At 30.5% G+C, this 25433-nt stretch overlaps 1 long non-coding RNA gene across 1 annotated transcript in view; it reads left to right on the top strand.

Annotated features, from left to right (window-relative positions):
- LOC141564917 (uncharacterized) overlaps window positions 1-23344 on the top strand; it is a 50278-nt gene extending 26934 nt beyond the window's left edge. The window contains exons 2-5 of the long non-coding RNA XR_012488804.1: window positions 10004-10113; window positions 13879-13960; window positions 15636-15704; window positions 22802-23344. This is a non-coding gene — a long non-coding RNA (uncharacterized LOC141564917). The remainder of the gene's footprint in view (window positions 1-10003; window positions 10114-13878; window positions 13961-15635; window positions 15705-22801) is intronic.
- The last annotated feature ends 2089 nt before the right edge of the window (window positions 23345-25433 follow it).

The raw sequence follows: 25433 nt of genomic DNA, 5'->3' as shown, positions 1-25433 counted from the left end.
TATAAACCCTTATTAGCTCTTGCTTGGACTTCTGCAAGATTTAATAAAAGCCATCTCATTTTTTTCTCCCTCAATTCTAAGATCAACTTTTGTTGACTATTAGCATTAAAAATTCAAAAGAAATATACCAGCATGGCACTAATACATTATTGGTAGAGCTATGAAGTAATACAATTATTCTAGAGAGCATTTTGGAACATTACCATCTGCTTTTTCTGTTTCACCCTAAGAATTATTGGGCTTTTCCATTTCACTTGTAAATTAAATCTCCTCTATGTATCATCTTCTAAAATATGAGTTCCTCTTTGCCCAAAGGGCTACTGAACTTCGAATACTCTTTAACCCACCTACTTGATCTATATGCAATAGAGATCACAAAAAAAAAAAAAAGAAGAAGAAGAAGAAGAAGAAAAGGACCCACATGTGCAAAAATGTTTGTAGGAGCCCTTTCATAGTAGCAAGAAACTGGAAACTTAGTGTACACTCATCAGATGGGGATGAGTGTATCCCTTACTAATGGGGATAGGAAAATCAGTATGCTGGATATTGGATGGATAACTCATAGAGTTAATCCATTGATACATTTCTCTCTCTCTCTCTCTCTCTCTCTCTCTCTCTCTCTCTCTCTCTCTCTCTCTCTCTCTCTCTCTCTCTCTTCTCTTTCTCCTAAAATAGACTTTTATTTTTTCTAAATACACGAAAAAATTAGTTTTCATTGTTCACCTTTGCAAGTTTTCACTGAATAAGGAGGAAAAATGCATAACTTATTTTGAACAAGTTATAATATATAAATGTAATAGAATATTTTTGTATTATAAGAAATGATGAGCAGGCTGAGTTCAGAAAATCCTGGAAAAACTTATATAAAATGATGATAACTGAAGATAATACAACACAGAAAACATTGTGCACACTAACAAGATTATGTGATGATCAACTGTAATCTACTTGGTTCTTTTCAACAATGAGGTGATTCAAGGCAATAGATTTGTGATGAAAAGAGCCACTTATATGCAGATAGAGAACTCAGGAGGCTGAAAGTGGATCAAAGTATACAATTTTCACCATTTTGTTATTATTTGCTTGTTTTTTTTCTTATTTTCCCCATTTTTCATTTGATTTTCTTGTGCAGCATGACAAATATGAAAATAGATTTAGAAGATTTACACTTCTTCAACCTATACTGGATTATTGGTTCACTGTGGGAGAAAGGAAAAAAAAAAGGGAATACAAGGTTTTGCAAAGGTGAACAATGAAAATTATTTTTTCATGTATTTGGAAAAATAAAAGGCTATCTTAAGAGATAGAGAGAGAAAAAGAGAGAGAGAAAGAGAGAGAGAGAGAGAGAGAGAGAGAGAGAAAGACTTGTATCAATGGATTAACTCCATGAGTTATTCATCCAATATCTAGCATATTGATTTTCCTGTCCCCTTTTAATCCTTCTTTCCCCAAGCTGCCAAAGTAATTTTTCTAAAATATAATTCTGATTATTCAGACATCAGCTGATTTTTTTTTCTGATCAATTCAGAGCAATTAACTTTTTTTTTTTTTTTTTTTTTTTTTGCCTTAATGATATTTTAACCTCAAGCTTTAAAAGTAAGTAGAAAACTTCTGAATCGTTTTATACAAAGGAAGGAATATTTTTTTTCTGAAGTGGAAAACAAAGTAATCTTATGAAATATTGAACATCTCGTCTCAGAATTTATAAATAGAGATGAGACTTGGAAATAGTTCATAAAGGCATAATTGATCTTTAAAAATAGATTTCAGTTTATAGACAAGATATATAGAATTTCATAGCATAAAACATTAAAGGGGAAATGAGTTGTGAAAAATAGGAATTAAAAATTTAATATTGCTAAAATAAAACTATTCTAATATGGAAAAAGAGGAATTTATTCAATAATAATAACAAATCTACTTGCACTATTATTTAATCTAGTTTTAGAAGTACACATTTAAATACCAAGGAAAATTAAAGGTATTCACATCAACAGGAGTCACAATCATTTGTATTTGAATATGAGCAATACTTAGAAAATTCCAGAAAAATCTATTTATGATAGCTTTAGATAAGTAGCAGAATACAAAATGAAAATCAATATTAATGATTAAGTTTTATTTGCTAAGATAACAAAAACCAAGAGGACCCAGAGAAAGAGAAATTACATTGAAATAACTATGCCAACATTTGGAAGAGATCTATAATAATTATGTCCTACAATTGTAAAATAATTTTTCCTGCTTTTGTTACACTTGATCATGTATTTCTCATATACCCAATATAATCAGACAACCTAATTGATTTAGTTTCTTCCTCTAGATTCTGATCATTATGTAGCATGGGAGAAAAAAAACAGGTTGTCATGTCTAGTTATGTAAACAGTCTATTTTATTCCCATTATAGATATTTCTGATAATCTTTAACCACTTATCCTGTTCACTTTTCTTTTTAATGTGTTCTAAACTTCTAACTCAGTTGTTTTATCTTATCTTTTAAGTAACTCTGCATTTAGTCATTTGCAGGCTGATATTCCATTAAAATAAAATGAGCTAAAATTAGAGGAATTTGATTTAGTGTTTGGGTCATTAAAATAATTATGGTGATTATTAAACTTTCCATAGTAAGCACTCACTTTAGAATTTCTGGGCTTGATTTATTGAATTTTTGGGGGAGAGGGGTTGTCTAAAATTACAAACATAATGGGTAAAATTACATGCAAATTAAATTTAAAACTTGTCCTGTGTGCATTTAACAAAAAATCCAGATTTTAAACATTTCCCAACAGTCTGATGTTTCAATATGATATAGTGGACAAAAGAGAGAATAAGACACATTTTATTGTGCTCTATTTTAACCTCCCACATACAAAATGATCTTTGAATTTGATAGAACAAAACTTGTTTATTAGAAGATAACACTCAATATAAATAAGGACTTATTATGAGAATTAATTGACCTTTTCGATTATATTATCTAGTTCAGATAAACTATATCCTAGGATCCTGAGGGAATTATGTGATTGATGGGGTTTTCACAGCGATCTTTGAAAGATAGTGAAGAAAAGGAATGGCATTATAGGAAAACAGAAGAATACATGCTTTCCACATTAGGGAATAAGGGCAGAAAGAGAATGGAATTTGAAAATTTGTTCAGTGTGCTAGACTTTGAGTCTATACAGAATTCTACAAAACAATGGTAGAGCTATTGTTTTGGTCCTTCATTCTCAAAGAGGACCATGACATTAGAGAGATGATGACAAGTAAGTGATTTGAATTCAAGTGAGAAAAGTCATTACAAAGGCTGTGCAAAGTCACTTACATCGCTTTCCTTTCCAGAGTTATCTAAATCCAAGATAAAGATCAGGACAACTGGAGGTGGCCCTGTACACAGTGGGAGATTTCTTTTAAAAGTCAGTTTGATTGAGGCAATGCCCAATCAGTGATTAAGGCTAGGTAAGAAATGAGGCAGAGAATGGACTGTTTTTATCTAGTCAAAAGAGAAAAAAAATCATATGGGAGGGAAAGAGTCTCATTGTTTCTCACTAAAACAAAAACAATTGCTTTTTATTTTCTCTCTGAGTCAATTAGGGCCCAAATAATGACCAACTAGGTTTGACCTAGAACCCGTTGTTGGTCAGTGGACAAGAACCAGAATGATTTGGTTTTAAGTGTAATCTTTAATAATAAAAAAGAAAATAATCTAGCCCACAAGCCCTAAGACATCTTGTGAGACTGAAGGGATCAAAATTTGTATTCTTTTGGATAGACCACTGCATACTGGAGCTTAGTAAGAGGAAAGAAATTGTAAACCTACAGAACAATTAAAGCTTGATTTGGGACCAATCATGATAACTTAACCTCATTTTCATTTTTGATAGATTTATTAGTGTGATAGATTAGAAAAATTAGTGATTGCATGACAACCTGAAAGGAACCTACAAGCATTTGTTCTTTGATTTTGGTAGTTTACATTTTATCCACATTTTGGATAAAAGCATAAATATGATACTAATTAACTTTATAGACAACACAAAGCAATAAGAGATAGATAACAGATTAGATGACAGTCATAATATGAGAGATTTTTAACAGTCATGAAAATAAAGTGGAATGTGGGATGGAATTTAAAAGGGATACAATAAAAATTTAGAGTCATTTTCTTAAAATCAACTCCACAAATATAAGATGTGGGCAAGCATAACTATCAGTTTATTTCAGAGTGACTTGAGAGGTGTAGTGTAAAACCATTACATATGATTTTTAAAAATTATTATGGAAGACAAAGAATGCTAATGTAATCAGGCTTCATTGAGAGGAATGATATGTAGAAGCAGGAATGCTATAGCCTCTTCATATTTGGCTATTTCACATCAAACTCTTCAGTATTAGGCATTGCATTTTAGATAAATTATTAATGCTATAGAAGGCATGCCAAGAATGTAACTATTATTAGAAAGGATCTCCTGATCATGCTGAGAACTTATTAAAAGAATTGGATTTTTTTTCTTAAGAAAAGATAAGAAAATGAGAACAAGTTAGCTGACTTGAGGTAATTAAAGAACTGTCAACTAAAAGAGAGATTTAGACTCCTTCTTCTATGCAGAGTGCAAAACTAGGTGAAAGGAATTTCAATAGTTTGATGTCTGTAAAAAAGAAAATTCAAATTTGATGTCAAAAGAAAGAAAAAAAAAAGAACTTCCAGACAATTATATCTTTCCCAAAGTGGAATTGGCTGCATCCAGACTAATGAATTCTCTGTCACTAAAAGTATTCAAACAAAGCTTAAATTAAGAACTTGTCATGTATGTTATATCTGGAACTCATTTATCTGAAGATTGAATTAGTTGATCTCTGAAATCTCTTCCAACTATGATATTTCCTGATTCTGTGATCTTGTGAAGACTAGTTTACATTTCATTTACTTGGAATATTTTGTAGGAAAACTATGTTATTAAATCTAAAGTTAAATCTATATAACATGCATAATCATAATAATATATATGGCAGGGGAATGAAGCAGAACAATGAAACAATTTACATTTTTAGGTACTTTCATTGATCCCATTGTGTTTTTGATTTGTTTTTAAAGAATCTGTTATATAAACCCATGTATGATTGCAGTCAAGGATTCCTAATTGGCTATACAGTATACTATTAAATTTTGAAAAATACATAATCAATTGCACACATTATTTTGGCATCAGAATAAAGCCTGATTTCCAAAACAAACAATCAGGGTGATCTTAGACATTAAATCCCTATGAAGAATACACTAAGCTACTTGTATACCATCCAATAGTTTTGTGAAAATGTGGTGGGATTCCGTGGTGTGCCATCTGTTTCAATACAGCAAGAATGACAAATAACAGATCTGTCCCAACAGAAGAATGCCAAATAAAATAGCTTAGGGAACTGAATTAATCTGAATATTGAATTCACTTACCACCACAACAAAAATAACTAAAGCAATCAGCTAATTTTTTTTGTACATTTAGAAAATAATTATGAAGTATCCTCACAAAGGGAAAAATGTAGAAACACCTTAATTGTGTGATTCCCCTTCCTATACAATCTCCTATGACTAAAATTATGTTTGATGAAAGAGTATTAGCGTTGTAATGGGAGAACCTGAAATTATATAGTGACCCTGCCAGTATGTGTTCTAAGGCAAGTTACTCAACTTTTCTGATTCTTAAAATGGATCTTTCTGATCCTTAAAGTTTGATTGTCAAAGTAGAAGCAAAAATACCTAACATAAAGATCAACTGAAGGAATCCACGTGAAGTGTTTAATAAAACTAAGACAATATAAATATGATAAATGAAAGTCTGCCACCATTCTATGCAGCTGACAACATATCTTCTTTGATTTCATAGTTTAAGAAATGTGAGAGAACAGCCTCTCCCTGGGAATGTAATAATAAGTTCTTTTCTAGAGGATAATTTATTCCTATGGAAGAGGGAACTCCAAAATAATTTCCCAGATAGAATGAGGTGACTGTCAGAAATATTTCAAGAAATTAGTTATATCTCTGCATTTTAGAGATAGTCGATCTCAAATATAGAAAATATAAATAAGCATGTTAACATAAGTGAGGATATAAATTTCAGTAAATTTAATTTGGTAATCCTGATGGGAAGAGAGACAGAGACTGAGATGGAGACAAAGACACACTGAGAGAGAAGGAGGTGGGATAGGGAAGAAGGGGAAGAGGGAGGGAGTGAGAGAGAGAGGGAGAAAAAGAAAGAAGAATTAAGGATAAGAATTAATCAGCAAATATCTAAAAATATTAAGATATTTACTAAATATTATTTTTCTATTTGCATACTTAGAACCTAGCTTCTTGCTTAGGACATAAAAGATGTTTAATATGTGTTTGTTTATTGCTTTGTTAATTAACAAAACAATAGCCTTGGTCTATATAGCAGGCAATGCCCTTTAACAGGGAAGAATGTAATATGGTAGACAAGAAAATTAATTCAACTTCAGAAAGGCAATCCTCTATGATTGATGTTTTCCAAATGACTAGAATGAAAGTAACACTATTTTACTTACCTCTGCTCTGATCATATCTGAATATCACATTTTATGAAGAACATTAATAAGGTAGAAAATTCTCAGAGGAAGGTTTTTGCAATAATCCCATAGGATGCAAAGACATGGATGAGGCTGCATGACGCCCTAATGGATATAATACTCACAATAGTGAGATCTGTATTTAAAAACAAACAAAGCTCAAATTTATGTCCAAGAAAATTTAATCATCAATGCATTTAATTTACAAAATTAAACTATACATGCAAAGAAAAAAAAAGAAACACAGAAGAAACAGATCAACAATGTATATTCATAACCTGTGGGATGTGAGCTGGGGTATAAATGTGTTTCTATGTTCCTTCACTTTCAGTTCTCACATACCTCATTTTGAAAATACCCCATCTAATCATTTATTCAAGAATAAAATGATTCTGCTTATTCTGGTAGAGTTAATGTCCCTTACTTGAACTTCCAAATTTTCATTGTAAATTAGAAGATGCAAAGATGTTCTAATACTAGTTCAGACTTGGTCACAAAAGCAAATTGATAATTTTTTAGGATGAACATTTACACCTTTGAAAGTGAAAAGTGTAAAAATTAAGGTTTGATTTACTGTTTCATTAGATGTTTTTTGTTGCCAAAAATGTTAGTAATACATGCCAAACATTAAAATGTGTTATGCATTTTAGGAAGCTGGCTAGAAGATATCATTATATTTTATATTTATATAAAATTTATATATTTTATATATTATATTTATATTTCATATAAATATAAACAGCACACTACTGATTAGGACACTCTTGTGTTCTTTTATGGCAATTTTTAAATGTATCAATTACATGAAACAAGTATAGCAGGAAAAACAAGGACAATCCAAAATCTGATTCTGTCATTATCATTGAAGTTATTACAGTACTCTAATCCTTATTTTCATCACTTGTAATATAAACTATTTATAGGATTATAATGAAGATAGTGCTTTATAACCCTTAACTGAGTAGGATGGCTCACTATTTTACAGTGGATTAATTTATAAACATTAAGTACCTATGGGATGAAAATTATACATATTAAGGCCTCGAGGGCATCCAATAAAAGCAAGTCTATACATTTATATTATTTGAACTACATGAGTATATTAAAAAAACTTTAAACTATTTGAATCTCACAACAACCATGAAAGTTGATTATTAAAATATTCCCACTATAAAGATATAAAGATTGAGGTTAAGAGGGATTAAGTGACTTGCTTGTTTATAGTTTTATTACTAATAAATATCAGAAGCATGATTAATGCATAGGTGGCTACAACTCTACACATAATGTTTACACTATATGCAAGATTTCAACAGCATAATGTTTACTTGTGACAAACAGCCATGCAATAATTGATTATAAACAACATTGTAACTAGCCAAAATTTTGTCTGGGAAAAAATCAGCTAGTGGCAGTGATGTAAGGATTTGATGGTGTTTTAATGTTATAATGCTTAGAGGAGGAGAAGACAAATATGACAAATCTAGGATAGTAAGGACAATGCCACAGATAATAAGGTCAGTTCCCACAGGTCTAATCTTAGCCCTGAGGATTTGGGAGCAGACTGACCTATACTTTCTGAAAACAATAGAGGCAACTATAGGAGCTGGGGCATTGTTGAAAGTACCACAAAGAGAGAATGTGTTCCCCAGAAAAACAGGTGTGCTCCTCAGATGTGTTTGAAAGGGGATCCTAGTGCAAATGTGAAGTGGTTCACAATTAGTAATTGTCAATTTTTCTATGTGAAAATTTAGAATTCAGAAATATTCAATAACTACAAATCAGGGTTTATGTTATTGTTTCACTGATTTCTAGTCTTAAAGTTTTAATAATGTAGGTTAAGTTTTAAACTGCATATATACATACATATTGTCTCCACACTCAGGAAAGCTATAGTCATTAACCATTTACAACCACATACCTTTATGGAAATATAATCATATCTTGAACTCAGGAGGAGTGCAATAGAAAGCTGAAGGAACCAAGTCATCACTAGAGTCCCACTGACATAAAATAACAAAAATAACAACAAAAAACAGAGAGTAATAACTGACAATAACCAACAATTTTATCATCCTTAAGGTTTGCAAATTTTTTTTTTACCTCCATTATCTTATTTGTGCTCCTGTGTGATTGTCATGGAACAAAATTCACACACTAGCTTTGGTGATAATTCTAATTTTTTTTCCTCATTGGATAACATATCTTAGATTGAAATAGCTATAAATAAATATTATCCATTAAAATCTTACCAAATGATGGGGGACAAAACTTTGAAGATTATTTCTGTGAAGTTATATTCTAATCTCAAAGGTCTTAGAGTGGCCACATATTAGTAAAGTTGTAGGGAAAAAATGAAAGAAAGATAAAGAATGATGGAAGAAGAAAGCAAATGTAGATTTATCAAGTATATTTTATGAGATTTTAGTAAAGGAAAGTCAAGACAGTTTTTGGTATATATATATATATATATATATATATATATATATATATATTTGGTTTTGCTTTAGCTAAGATAATATATACAAAATTAGCTTCTCTACCCACACATTTAAAACAAAGACAACAACCATGATATCATATAGTAAAAGCCAAAAAGGGTCTTGGATATCCTGTGCAACACATTTAATGTACGTCACTAAAATTAGATATACTCATCAAATTCTTGCTGAGAGACCTCTTATCATGCTTTCAATTGATAAATATTCCTTTTTTGTTCCCTATAACCGAGATTTGCATCAGAAAAGATTGACCATTGAACACCATAAGAAATGGACTCATGAAGGAACCATCCCCCACAATAGATTAGAAATTTGCTTTTAAAGTTCCCAACACTCTTTTTAACATGTCATTTTTCACATTGAATAAGAATGAAGAACTAATTTTCTCCTTCCTTCTTAGGCAAAAGTGTCCTGAAATATGAGCATATCAAAGTGAAAACACATGTAAAATTAAGTTGAGATTAGACTTCAGTTCTCTTTCTGTCCTCTGCCATTATGTTTCCCCCCTCAAATATAACTTTATAGTTATCAATTCACAATTCTATGAAATGAATGTTACCATAATTTTGGGAGTTACATTATGAGTTGGAGAAGTTGAGAATCCCTGAGTAGGTAGAGAATTCCTAGCAGGAGATCATTGTAAAAATCTGTGTTACTGATTGATTTTGAACATCAAAATTATCCTAAAATCAATAGAAATAGTGAGAAATAGAAATACTTTATTCTGGATTGGAGTAGTCACAAAATAAAGACCTGCTGACTGACAGATTATGCTTTTCTGGCTAGGACATCTGGATTTCTGAAGTATTGAAGGTAGAGTCTATAGTAAAAGTGAAACACTTTTTCAGTTATCCCATAATGTACCTTTTCTTTTGAGGAAATTACAAAGATGGCAATGTGCTGTTATTTTACTTTTATTTTAGGTACTTGTTAAAATGAGGTAATTAATGTCAGTTTCAATAGATGTGATGGAGAGAGCCATGTGAATCCAGAAAGAAGACCATAGGGACTGAATGTGGATCACAAAATACAGGTATTTTCACCTTTTGTGTTGTTGTCTGCTTGTTTTTTTTTTTCTTTCAATTTTTTTTTCCTTTTTGATCTGAATTTTCTTGTGCAGCATGATAATAGTGGAAATATGTCTAGAAGAATTGCACATATTTTATATTTTGGATCACTTGCTATCTAGGGGAAGGGTTCGGGGGAAAGGAGGAAGAAAAATTTGGAATACAAGAAAGATTTTGCATATATTTTGAAAATAAAAAGCTATTATTTAAAAAAAAAAACAAGTATAACAACTGAGTATAGAGGCATGTTGTATCTCTATGATAAGGATACCATTGTGGTATAAAGAAGTACATGATTTCAATAGCTTTTTCATTTATTTATTTATTTCAAATTTGTCATAGTTGAATGTTAGAAAATTGTCTTTTGTATTATGAGTTTATGTGTTAAAGTAAAATCATATAAAATGAAAAATTTAAGTATTTATTAACATGAACTTATGAACTTTGAATATATTAGATATTTCTTTTGTGATAGAGGTCATAAATAATTGTCCTATATTGGAGTTCTTGTTAATCATTTCTGAGGAAATCTTATATGTGAAATCTATCTAAGATTTATTTTTTTTATTCTATATGAAGAGAATATAGTAAGCCATGTAGTTTAAGAAAATATTAACTTATGAACAGACCATACAAAAAATTAATATAAATTCCCTCAGAGACTAAAACAGCATTACTGCAATTAATCATTGAAAACCAAAAATTAGATTGACAAAAATTCTGTAGTCACATATCATTGAAATTAAAATTCAAACAAACAAACAAATTACAAATCAGTTGTTTTGTTTGGCCTAATAGCCTAGTCCAATTACTTGTTTTTAGATTTCTTTGGCCACATACTCTGATATATTAAATTAAATATATTAAAAATATTAAATTTTGTAATGATAAAATAAAGAGATAATTATTGTATATGTTAAGTCTAGTTACCATTTGACTAATTGAAGTTTTCTTAGACAATGCCGTTGTTTAAATAAAAATCACCATAGTGAGTAAGAAGATAAGAAACCAGCCATAATAAAATTATTACCTGATATATCATAATCCAATTGTATTTTGCTTTATACCTATTAAATATGATATTTATTTTGCAAAGAGATTTTATCATCATGGTTTGTTTTGCATTGTGAATTTCACTTCAGCATAATTGTATATTCATTCATTGCATTCCTTGTTTGCCTTTTTATGCTGCATTGCCCTTTTTAAAAAACTGCTTCTTCTCCCTTAACTACTTTTCTTTTCCACATTCAAAAATGATCGATTCATCATTATAATGAGTGGATTCCTAGCACTTTTGTAGTTAAGACTACTTTGTATCCCTAAATTAACAGAGTAAATCCTGATGTTTAGATGCTAAACTTGGGACTAAGTTCAAATCTCATTTTATACACAGAAATAAACTTAAGTAGTTATCAAACCGAGTTTTTCAAAATGACTTTTCCAAATGATCTTTGATTTTATGGAGGATTCCAATATATTTCGTATTTTTTTTCCTCTAAAACTCTGTGGAAACAGAAATAGAGACATAACTTCCTTTCTTAATAAATACAAAGGCAACTATTGAAATATTTGATTCAATGTTATACATAAATTCTCATTATATTTTAATAAAATTTTGTTTATGTGGATGTTTTCTACTAAATGTCTCATATGAATTGGCTAATTTATTATTATTATTATTAGGTTTATCATTTGTTCTGTTTTTAGAATTACTTTTCACAATTGCAGATGTAGAATAAGTCCTACATAAAATTATGTTTAATATCCATTAATTATCCATTTAATATCCATTTAATCCAATAAATATCCATTTAATTATCCATTCAAAATGTCTTTATCCTAAGTGAATGGATTTTTGTTATGTTAACCATGTTTTTCTCTTAACTTTTAGTGAGTAATTATAAAAGCATTTGTGGTTTTGCTTGAGAAAGCAAAGAAAATTAAAAGAGAATATTTGAGATTGGATTCCCCAAAATAGATTGTGAATTACATAGCAGAACAATTTTCTTTCATCATTCAGATTCTTTACATCTACAAATTGAGAAAAATCAATAAGAATTGAAAGTAATCAGGTATTAGACAAGTATAAGAGCAGTTTAAAATTAGATATATCACATTCTTACTGTTACTGAATTTTAATAGAATTGTCACTAATAAATATCAATAAAATTAATTTATTTTATTAGAATTATGATCAATATCATTAAATAATTAATTTCCAGTACACATATATATAATGAATGTCACCTCTTCCATATAAAATTTGCTTTCAAACCTGAAAAACAGGCAAATATCAGTACCACTTAATAGAAAGAGTACTGATTTTGGAGGTAGCTTGTGTTCAAATTTTTTTTTTTTTTTTTTTTTTTTCCTGAGGCTGGAGTTAAGTAACTTGCCCAGGGTCACACAGCTAGGAACTGTTAAATGTCTGAGACCAGATTTGAAATTGGGTCCTCTTGAATTCAGGGCTGGTGCCCTATCCACTGCGCCACCTAGCTGCCCCCTTGTGTTCAAATTTGATGTCTGTGTAGCTATGGGACACATTGTTTAAAATATATTTTTAATAACTCAAAATTATGGATAAATATTTTGGCTATATTGTACATTTTAATGGATTTGTATGATAGGCAAATACTGAGACTTTAATTTCTATATAAAGTCAGTCCTAATTTACTGCAGTTTCAACATTTTCTTTATCTTTCAGAATATATGTAACTATATTTACTAAAAAAGTAAAAAGTTTTTTTGTCTGCTTTTAGACTAGTAATCCAGACCTTCCATATATATTTTTGCATACACACACACACACACACACACACACACACACACACACAAAATATATTTATATACTGGAAATTAATGATTTAATGATAGCAATCATAAGTTTACCTTATACTGTGACAGTAATATGGCACTATTTGGCAATATTTAAATTAGCTTTAGCTTTGTTTATCAATGACACATTTTCCTACTATTAATAATTTTATAGTCTTTCATTCTTTTTTGTGTTTATTTTTTTATCCTGGAACTTCATATTTATCATTACCAAATTGATTCTAATTAATTTACCCGATCATGCTTGCTTGTTGAAATATTTGTTTGCACATTCTGTCACTAAATGCATCATAACTCTCACTGTATCACTTTTAACAAGGATGCCATCGATATTATTATTTAAGTCATTGATAAAAATGTTTATCAGAAGACTGAAGACAAAATTCTGAGGCTCTCAACATAAGACAAGACTGCATGTTGATACTGACCCACTCAAATGTGTATATCTATATCTATATCTATATTTATATTTATCTATCTATATCTATATCTATCTATCTATCTATCTATATATATACATACATATATATATATATATATATATATATATATATATATATATATAATTACTTCACCTGAAAATTAGAGTCCCTTGAATGATGTGAACTCTGTGAAAAAAATCAGATTTAAAGATTGAAGAAGGGCTCAAAAACTGGAGAATGTTTTCAGATATATAAATCATGATATCTGATCTATTCTCAAAAGTACAGAATTTTCTGAATTGGAAGAGCCATCAGAATTAAGATAATCTAGTCAGTATTTGAAAAAAGAATCCAGTTAGAGACTTCTTGTTTCATTAGTTGTTTTAGTAAGCTTAGAAAAAAAAATTTTCTAGACAACATTGTTTGGCAAGTCTCAAATTCATATAGTAAAAGATTTTTTTTCTTTTTCTTTAGCTATTTAGTTGATTTGAAGAAATTCAGAAATCAGAAACTCTAACATGCCAAGCAATAGCTACCCAGAGGAGAAGCAATCTAGGCAAGTAAAAACATTTAATAATGTCTGAGAAACAGGAGTTAGTGGGTACCAATCAAATACAACTACCACCACCATCACCTTGATGACTACCTCCTTTAAATCCTGATGGATGTGGAACTCAAGAGTTTTTGGAAATAGCTAAGATTCTAAAACTGCCAGGATTCCTATCAATCCAAACACTAAAGCTGTGATTAAGAGAAGAAATCTGCAACATCTCCTAATCAATTACTAGAGTCAAATAACGAGAGCACAAACTTTTCAATACCCCAAAACAAGTGGTCTCAGTTCAGTTCAGTCCTCATAACCATTTGTAGGAAAAAAATTCTTGTAGAACAGGGTTTGGTTATCCTTATTAACCTCAACCTAATTTTTACTCACAGGGCAGGAAATCTTGCAAGGTTCACTGAAGGAAATAATAGAAACAGCATGTATCAGATAAGTCAAACCACTCACCACCAATACCTTGAACACTGTCTCCATTATTAACTTTAGGTGAAGTCACTTACAGAGTCTTGAATCTAGGAACCTTATAGCAAAGCTTTTAGTCTAGTACGTGTGTCCTCATCTTGGGAAGAAAACAAGATGGAGTTGAAGTCATAATAATTGCTCTTGTAGTAACATGACATGCAAAAGAAAAGTTCTTCCCACCAGAGTCCTTGATATTGTGAAATAATCCAACTTTAAAAACTGATTTTATCATTAGGAATGACATTGAAAAATAAGTAATACAATCAGCTTTAGTACTATTACCTAAGGACTATGAAAGATTTGCAAGTAACTTTGGAACAGAGTTGTCTCTCCCATTACAATATGAGCTCTTTGAAGGCAGGGACTATCCTACTTTTTCTATTTGTATCCTCAGCAATAGTTATTGCATGTAGCACCTCAGAATAGTGTTTTGTTCATGATAATTTCTTAATGATTTATTTTTTATTCATTCATTTACCCTAAGTGGAGATAAATCTATGAATTTTTGACTTAAGCATTGTGAAAGTGTTTTCCATTTAAATCTGACAAAAAATAAATCTTTGACTTGACCATTATGCATTGTTATGAAATATTTTAATTATTAGAATTAGCAATAGCAGTTGGTACAGCAGAGATTTATCAAGATCTGCCTTTGAGAAGAATCATCCATGAGAAATGGTTCTCTATAAGAAGTAATCTCTTTTTCCCTTCAAAAATAAAACCTTTTAACAGAAATGTAATATCCATTAGGTAGCTTGCAATAATTTTTTAAAAATAGCCAACTGTACCCAATCTATCAGAAGGAAAAGAATTTGATTACTTAAAGACATTTGCAAAAGGTGATCTTTTGATGTAGCCATAAAGGAGGAGAGGAATAGGACACATGGAACTGTCAAAAAAATAAAATATAGAGAAGACTCAATATGAATGAGAGTGAAACTTAACAATAGAAGGTTAATGAACTGGAAAGGGATGATGTTGACATCAGAAGAAAATGGATAGTGATCAGCAGAAAATTTTAAAGTAAGAGATCAAAATCACATAATCAAAAACCATAAAAGAGAACAATTCTATATTCTGTTAAGGCAAAAGTTATTGCATGTAGTACATTATTAGAATAAGAACATAGCAATGACTCTACTAAGTTTATTTTTAAAGACAATTAGAGGAAAAGAAAAATAATGTATATATTCCAATATGTTTATAGGAGCTCTCTTTGTGATGGCAAATTGTTATGGACCAGAATTCTGGACTTGAAACAAAGGATTCTTACAAGGTACTAAATCAGTGGAACTGATAGAGATAATAGTTATCTAATTTAGCATGGTTGTGTATGATTGATTTACTCCTACAAGGAGATGTTATAGGCCAGAACTTGAAACAAGGTACTAAGTGGAATTGAGGAAACAATGGTTAAATCTAGTTTAGCATTGATTTAATCCTACAACAAATAATAGTTTTCTAGTGATACAATGATTGGTTTGTACTCAGTGTGTAGTATATAAGCTAGAAGCCTCAGCCAGGAAGATTGAGAGACAAGCAGACAGAAGGCTGGAGGCTGAAGGCTGGAGCACAAACCCTTGGACTCAGACAGATTCATTCCACCTCTTACTTGGTGGCAGGCTCTCCTCCTTCATTTCTCTGCTGAAACCAAGACTCGGGAAGGCCTCCAGAAAACTAGCTGAGCCCCAAGTGAAGGAGATAAGACTTTGAAGGAGACAATAAAGTATTTGGACTTTAACACCTGGCTGTACTTGTGATGATTACTGAACAGAAATGAAGGCTTCTCCCAGAGACCTCAAGAAAACTTCAACAGAAAACAGTACATTTTAGAGAGAACATTACAGCAAACAATTGAAAATTTTGGGGATGCTTATCACTTAAGGAATGGAACAAATGGTGATATATGAGTATTATGAAATAGTACTGAGCTACAAGAAATGATGAACTTAATGAAGTTCGAAAAACATGAAAACATTGCATGAAATAATGAAAAACAAAATTAACAGTACCAAAAACAGAACGATAACAACAATATTTCTTGAAGAATGATTTTAAGTGGGTAAATTATTTTGGTTATTATAAATAGCCTAAATTAACTATGGGGGGGGGAGCTAGGTGGCACAGTGGATAGAGCACCAGTCCTGAATTCAAGAGGATCAGAGTTCAAATCTGGTCTCAGACACTTAACACTTCCTAGCTGTGTGACCCTGGGAAAGTCACTTAACCCCAGCCCCCCCCCAAAAAAAAAAATTAACTATACAGGACATATGAATAAAAGCACTATCTGAATCTAGATAAAGAACTGATAAATAGAAGTTCCTATAGAATATATTTTGTATACACACAGACATACAGACATACTTACATATATTCATATATACACTTCTTTGTGACTCAGGATGACCATTTCTAGGATGCAAGGAAGAAGGAAAGAGATAAAAAAATACATGATAATTAGTATATACTTAAAAGTTATTCATAGAAAAGTTGAAGTTTCATGTGCAATCGTCATTCAAAATTATACTGTTATGGAACTGCTTGTTTTATTCCATAAATTTAAAATAAGTCAAAATTTAAAAATAATAAAATGTAGTTCTTATCTATTGAGTGTGGAGATGGAAAACAGAGCTCGTTATATCTTAGCAGAATAGTGATATCAAAGTGCTACACTGAAGTAATGTCAGTAACAGGTACAAATATATAAGAATTACTAAAGAGCATAATTATCTCAAAATAATAATGAATATATCAAATAAGGTAAAAGAAAAATGAGAAATGAAACAAATAAATCAAAAGTTTAAATAATATGATAAATAAAATGTCTATCATCATAGCCAACTAATTATTCAACTACATTAAGAAAAGTCTAGCTTAAGAATAATTTTTAAAAAAAGAAAATTAAACTAATAAATGATTAGATAACTTAACAAGAGAATCCCAGAAAACCAATTAAAAACTAGTTTAAACAATTAAAAAATTCAGTAAAATGGCGGGTGTAAAATAAGCCCACATAAGTGGTGAAAAGACTTGCCCAGAATCACACAGCTAGGTAGTGTTAAGTGTCTGAGTCAAATTTGAACTGAGGTCCTCCTAACTTCAGGACTGGTGCTCTATCCACTGTGCCACTTAGCTGTTCCTAGTCAAAGTATTATTTCATATAATTAGACCAAAATAAAATAAAATTCATCTGGAAGACTAAAAGATAAAGAAAATTAAGAGAAGCAATGAAAAAAAATGTTTAGATCTCAAGTTTTATTACAAAGAATTAATTATCAAAACAATCTGGTAATATTTAAGAAATAAAATATGAAAATTTATGGGATGCAGTCAAAGCAGTTCTTAGGGAAGTCTTATATCTCTAAATGCTTACTTGCATAAAATGGAGATAGAGAATATCCAAAAACAAAGGAGATCAAATTCATGCAACTAAAAAAACTAGAAGGACAAATTAAAATTCCCAATTAAATAACAAGTTTGAAATTTTCACGATTAGAAGGGAGATTAAAAACATTGAAAAGAAGAAAACTATTGAATTAATGAACAAAGAGTTGGTTTTATGAAAAAGTCAACAAAATAGATAAAGTTTTAGTTAATTTGCTTAAAAAAAGGAAAGAATATAAAATAGTGTCAAAAATGAAAAGGGAAAACTTTCCACCAATGAAGAAGAAATTCAAGAAATAATTAGGAGCTATTTTACCCAATTATATAATAACAAATCTGATAATCTAAGTGAAATGGATGAATACTTACAAAAAATATAGATTGCCCAGATTAACAGCAGAGGAAATAAATTACTTAAATTCTCCCATTTTAGAAAAAGAAATTGAACAAGCTATTAATTAACTCCCTAAGAAATAACCCTCCAGGGCCAATTGGATTTATATGTGAATTCTGTCAAACATTGAAAGAACAATTCATTCCAATACTATATGGAAAAATAGGGAAAGAAGGAGTGAGTCCTACCAAATTCCTTTTATGACACAGATAACCTAAACCAGGTAGGGTCAAAACAGAGAAAGACTATTATAGGCCAATTTCCCTAATAAATATTGACAGAAAAATCTTAAAGAAATTATAGCAAGCTATTACCAGGTTATTCACTATAACCAAATAGCATTTATATCAGGTAACAGGACTGGTTCAATATCAGGAAAACTATCAACTATATCAATAACCAAACTAACCAAAATTATATGATTATCTTAATAAATGAGATAAAAAGCATTTTTCAAAATCCAATACCAATTACTATTAAAAACACTGGAGAGGGCAGGAATAAATGAAGATTTCCTTAAAATAATTGGTAGCATCTATTTAAAACCATCAGCAAGCAACGTATGTAATAGGGATAAACTAGAAACATTCCCAGTAAGATCAGAGGTGAAACAAGGTTGTCCATTGTTGCATCACTATTCAATATTGTATTAGAAATTATAGCTTTGGCAATGAGAGAAGGAAAATAACTTAAAAGAATTAGAGCAGGAAGGAGGAAGAGAATTCAGACCTAAAAATTTTTTAAGTAACTGTTAAGAAAAAAAAATTTTTTTTGAGAAATTATTCAGAATTTCCTGACTTCAAGTTGTGCTTGCTTGGTGCTTAACTTTATTTAGTCCTGAACAAAAACTAAGTAATACTCAGCTAAAGATTTATAATGCTTGCACTTCAAAGAAAGTATGGATACCATTCTATCTAACCCCCTCAGTTTATTGAGAAGGAAACATACTGGAAAAAAAAAAATCTTTAGGTTTCTATTGCTAATCCCAATAGATGTAAAGAAATAAATAAAGAATAATAAATAAAGAAAAATAAAGAAAGAAATAGTTTTTCCTACCTTTGGAAACCACTTCTAAGTTCCTGATTGCATAATTTGTTTCCCAAATAAGTTTTCTAATATGAATCACCTGTCTTCTGTCTGAAGATCAAGACTAGCCAGTATAAATTTCCCTGAAACATTTTTAGTGCTTTATGAGAACTAAATGAGCCCATCTCCTTAATTTTCCTTCTTAGGACAAATGTAAGAGATCAAAGTTGAGAAACTTCCCCAGAAATTCCAATGTGACCATAAGAATAGTGAAATTTAGGTAGATTAGCTGCTCATCAAGTTATGATTTCGGGCAGAAGAGTGAGACATCATTTAGTGGCTTCAAGCTGAGATCTCTCCACTCACCTCCTGGCTGTCTATCATCAAAATATTATAAATAACATTTGGCTTTTTTAGTTTAATGACTTCTAGTATGAGGGAAAGTGAGTCAAAGGAGGAAACCATCTGCCTGACTGTGAATGGTGGTAGCTTTTTTCAAATCAATGTCATTTCTTGCTAAAGATTATTATTCTTGTTCTAAAATTTAGAAGATTTCATAAGCCCTTCAGCTGCTTAGGTCAGGAATCCATTTCTTCCTGCCCCCCTTCCCTTTTCTATATCCCTCAGCATCACACAACTTTGTAACTTTAAGAAAATGCTAAGTGCATTTGCACATACCTGTGTGTATGTGTGTATATATGTGTGTGTGTGTGTGTGTGTGTGTGTTTGTGTGTGTGTGTGTGTGTGTGTGTGTGTGTGTGTGTGTGTGTGCAGGGAAAATGGCCAGTTTTGAGACAACTCTTATAGGTACTAAGAAAATAAGTAAAGTGCATGATAATCCCAAGTTAGGATATTGGAGGACGTTTGAGCAAAAATTTCCTGTATAACATCTCCATTAAGTAATCATTTGGCCTTTGCCTGAATACATGTAATGAGGAGAAACCCATCATTCACTAGTTTTGCTCATTGCACTTTTTGAAAAGCTTCAATTTTCAGGAAAGTTTTTCTCATCTTAAACATAAACTTGCCTCTTCACAACTTTCACCCATCTCTCTGGATCTTAATCTGAAGTGAAACTAATCTAGTTACTCTGTATGTGAAAACTTTCTTTTTTTTTTTCACCTTAAACATAAACTTACCATATTACAACTTCTATCCATCTCTCTGAATCCTATCCTGTGGTAGGACTAATCTAATCATTCTTGATATGACAACTCTTTGCTATCATGTACCTCCCTAGCCCTTCTTCTCTTCAAATGGATTATCACAATTCTTTCAGCTTGTTCTCTTCTAACTTCATCTTAATCCCTTATACATTCAATTTACTGTCTTTTAGACACTTCTAAAATAAATAATGATTATTTAAGATGTGAATATAATTTACTTATTTTTAAGAATCTTAGTAATTGATTTGTGGAAATCTTGAGAGGGATCATAAGACAGAAGGATAGTTTAAAAACAAATTTCCATCAGAAATAATTAATTACACTTGATGTTTCAATAACTTTCTGTTAACCAGTGGGATGAAAAATATATCAAACTATATCCAGAGATCTCATCACCATTGCTGACTACTCCTGTATGATTATGAAGGAAATCATATTTGTAATAGGTGAAAAGACACTAAACACACACACACACACACCATATGCACACAAACACATCATATGTACACACACACATACATACACACACAATAGGCACACATACTCATATACCATATGCACACACATACATATACATGCACACACACCCATTTCCACAATAAAGATGTAAGCTGAAAAATTATTCTTATTCTTATTATTGAATTATTACCAAATGAGAATTTACTTTAAGATATAGTCCCAATTCTTATTTCCAGTGATGTCACGTGATGATTGAACTTTCAATTAGAAGCAGATAAAATGTGGGTGGTTTAAATTGGTAGCTAAATGATTCCTGCTCAGCCTAAAGCTGTTTGAAAGCCTAAAAAAATCAGTGGCAGAGAATAGAGAAATACTGTCTGCTGAATTCATCCCCTGCTGTTTCAGTGGAAAAATTCTGTCTGTTGCCACTTTTCTAATAATTCTGTAGTAACAGCAGACATTATTATATTATCTGAAAGACTGCGGGCTTGTCTTTTTTATTCCTTAACAAAAGAGTATGTGAATGGGGGTTGGAAATGAAGTCTTCCATCTGGGGCCCAGGTTTTCTTAAATGGGATAATGCCACCAAATATTTCAATGTGTTTATAGTTCTGATTTAAATTGAAATCAACATTGTTAGGCCTTAGAATGTGACTTTAGAAGTAATGTTAAAAAACACAAATTCAAAGAAGTTATTTATATTTATATTTATGTTCATCCTGTGTGATTTAGATATGGCATAGGGAACACATTCTTTATTCTAGAGGCCTCATGCAGGTTTCTTGGCATTGAGCACAATGGATTACCACCTTTCTCTCTTCACACATCCTTTTGATTATATTGATAATATTTTTGTAATTGATTATTATTAAAATAAAAGTCTTTTTTTTTTAAATAATGGTTCTCTTCACTGTACTGCTAAAATGAAGAACAGAATGTTTCCCAAATTCCATAAAATGCATTCTAATTAATAATATAAACACATAAGAAATATGTAGCCTTTCCAAAATCATACTTATATATTTCATAAAGTAATTCTAAAATTCAACATAATTTCACACTCTATATACTGGGAAACAAGTACTTCTTCTGGAAATGATGAAGATACAAGTGGCACATGTAAGCTATTTTCTTCTTATCTGTATTCTCATCCTGTGATCAGTCTTCATTTGTTTATGCTTTTTACCGATGATATCCTTTATTCTATTTCTTCTTTTAAATTCATTATATTATGCTTAAATCATACCCTCCTTGTGACTTTATTTTGTCCAATATACTTTCCCTATCATTCAGAAACTTTTATGTTCTATATGTCAAAGTTAAATTTAAAAAAAAAGTACAATATTGACTGTTTACTTACGGGAGAATTCTGATACACAAAAGAAGCTTTGACATTTCCAAAAGGCAATGCAAAACCATATCTCCTTCTCTTTAATTCTGAGTCTACTTCATTTCCAATTTGTACTGTCTGGCCCTAAATATAAACTGATGAACAAACTCAAGAGTTTGTCCATTTAATTTTGTCATAATCTGCAGTAGACTTTTGTCATCAATTTGGGATTTTTTTTTAGTTTTAGTTTAATTTTTATTTTAGTTTACTTTTTGCTTCTGTGAAGAACTAGGTTAAAATCTATAATGATTATAGCTTTAAATTTCAGTTCAAAATATTGTGAATTTCTGAATCTTTGATCACAGTTTTGAATTATTTCTCTTGAGATTGTAGACCTTCTGTTCACACCAACTCTATGTGGTAAAGGTTATTATCTCTATTTCATAGTTGAGGAAATTCAGGTAGACTGTGATTTGCACAGCTAGGAAGTGTTAAGTGTCTGAGACTAGATTTGAACTTGGGTCCTCTTAAATTCAAGGCTGGTGCTCTATCCACTTCGCCACCTAGCTGCCCCTGATAAGTGCTGATTTTGCATTTGAACTTTTCTATTCCAGATCTTTCTCACTCTAGGTTTGGGCCTCTACCTGCTGCTTCTCCTGGACGCCACTATTTGTCTCCAAACAGCCTCAGAGATTTTAAATAATTCCTCAAGGTTTACATGTTTTTACGTTAGTGAAATGTATTAGAATTCAGGACTTCCAGACTCTTGTCAAGACCACAGTCTGTACATTATGTTTGAGAGTATCATAATTTTAATTGTTTTGATTTGGATAAACAAAGAACTTAAAATATCTTTGCAATTAATTTTCAAAAGTCTGGTGTAATTTATTATTATTGCTTTCTTTAGAATCTGTATCTTAGTTTCATGACTTTTTAATTCATTTGTTTCTCCATTTTATTTTATCTCCATTTAAGTTTTTAACTTTTATTAAAGTTTATTTTATTTCATTCAGTATTTTATTATTATATAAAAGTGTGCTTATTATTTATTCTTTTTAATTGTTATGTACCAATAGATGAGTGTTGAAAATGCACATGTGATATTGATAAATAGTATTGTTAACACTTATATTTAGATAATAAAGATTTTTTACATTTAATTTTGTCATCATTTGTTCATCCCTATTTTCATAATTATTTCTAAAGGATTTATCTTATTCAGAAAGCAAAATATTGAAGTATTCTTCAGTAATTGTTGTGACATGTCAATTCCTTTTTTCAGTTCTTTTGACATTTTCTTTAGGAAATATGAGTATTTTTTTCCAAGTTTATAGATTTTTTTCTATGTATTAAATTATTGGACATTTTTTATTCATTAATTTATTTTCTTTCCTTTTTTGGAGATTTCAGTCAATTTATTTTTATCATTTAAATTTTTATATTTGCATTTCTTTATTCTAATTTATTTTTAAAATCATTTTTCTAGGGGCAGTTAGGTGGTTCAGTGGATAGAGCACCAGCCCTATAAGTCAGGAGGACCTGAGTTTAAATCTGGTCTCAGACACTTAACACATCCTAGGTGTATGACCCTGGCCAAGTCACTTAACCCCAATTGCCTCAGCAAAAATAAATAAATAAAATAAAAGCAAAATCAAATCAAATCATTTTTTCTATCTTAAACTACAAGTTGCATTGTTTCTTTGGTTTTAATTTTTTTTCTATAATTCTAATTTCTCGTTACTCTGCTTTTACAGATCCTACCCCAGCTTTCCAATCTCTAATTTATCATTCTTATCCAACTTGTTTGTTTCCTTTCGAAGCATTTTTCTTCAAATATTAAATATTATTGCTATTATTATTGTTATTATTTACATTTAGCCTTTCCTTTTCATGTATGGTATTAACATGAAATAGAATTGTTCCTCCCTAACATCTATACACATTCCCTAAGTTTAAATATTTATAGTACTCCTTTTTGAATATTATTTTTTCTTGTTTTTTTTGTCTTTTTTGTTCTATTCTGGCCTCTTCTAGAATAGATTAGGATACTTTGATTGTCCAATTGATGGAGTTTGATTGTACACATTTTGTTTTTATTCTTTTTCTATCCCTTATATGCACAGTATGGTTTCTAATTAACTGAAACTGATTCTCCTATTATTTTGACTACAAGATGTCTTCAATGATCTTATTTCCCATCTCTGACTCTTTTCAAAAATATGATTATTATTCTTTATTTTTTTTATTTTGAATTAAAATCAAAATTTTATTTTGAGGAGTCTTATTTTCTAAGTCTCTACAAGGTTACTTTCTATGGTGTTGTACATATGGAAGAGCAATGAAATGTGAATAATTTCCTAACTATATCTCCATTGTAGGACTGGTCATTTGATTTCTTTAAAAGGCACCAAAATATTCCTTGGGACAATTGAGTTTGGTGACTAAAGGCAGAGACTTTTTAAATATTTCTGGGTCTGAGTACAAAGAAACCAGAAGAATATGAAGAAACTCTCAAATGTTTAGCTGGTATATTATTAAAAAGCTTTGCTAAGCTCAATCATCTCAAAGTGTTCTACAATGACTATATTGTTGATCGGTCGTCTCTTGTTATGGATAAGTAAATCCCCTTTCAATTGTGAGCAATCATCTTAGTTTTTGAATGCTATATATATAAAATATTTCTCCTAAAATATAAAATTCTCTTTTGTTGAATTGCCTTTTAAAAAATTATTTAAGCTCAGCTTTTAGGAGATATTTTATTGGGATATTATATTGTATAATTTCTAATGATTAAGAATTGTATTTATATGTTTATGTTCTATTCCCACCCCCTTGGCAAGTGAAGTTTTTTGTGTGTGCAAAAAAAGGAAGAAAGCTAAGCTAGATTAGATGTGTGGTGAAAGAGGTGTAAAAAATGAGCTTGAGATAAAACTGGGAATAGGACCAGAACATTGCCAAAGAGAGCCAGAGTTTGGCAAAAAGGGGAAAAGCTAGTGCCAGCATTATTGTGATGGTAAGACAGGTGAAAAGCAGGAATGTGAACTGGGTCAGGTCTATATTAAGATAGTTACAAATCTAGTATTTATTGTTCTTAAGGTAAGAATATACAATTGTTTCTTATTTCTTTTTGACTATTTTTTGTATAGTTTACTTTCTGGTGAACTATTTCTTCTTTTGTAGCTTCCTTCCCTCACCCCCTTTTTTATATTATAATTTGTTGTTGCTATTGCTATTGCTGTTGATAAT

Source organism: Sminthopsis crassicaudata, chromosome 3, assembly GCF_048593235.1.
Source record: "Sminthopsis crassicaudata isolate SCR6 chromosome 3, ASM4859323v1, whole genome shotgun sequence".
NCBI classification, from domain to species: domain Eukaryota; kingdom Metazoa; phylum Chordata; class Mammalia; order Dasyuromorphia; family Dasyuridae; genus Sminthopsis; species Sminthopsis crassicaudata.
This window is presented reverse-complemented; position numbering and strand designations above follow the sequence as displayed.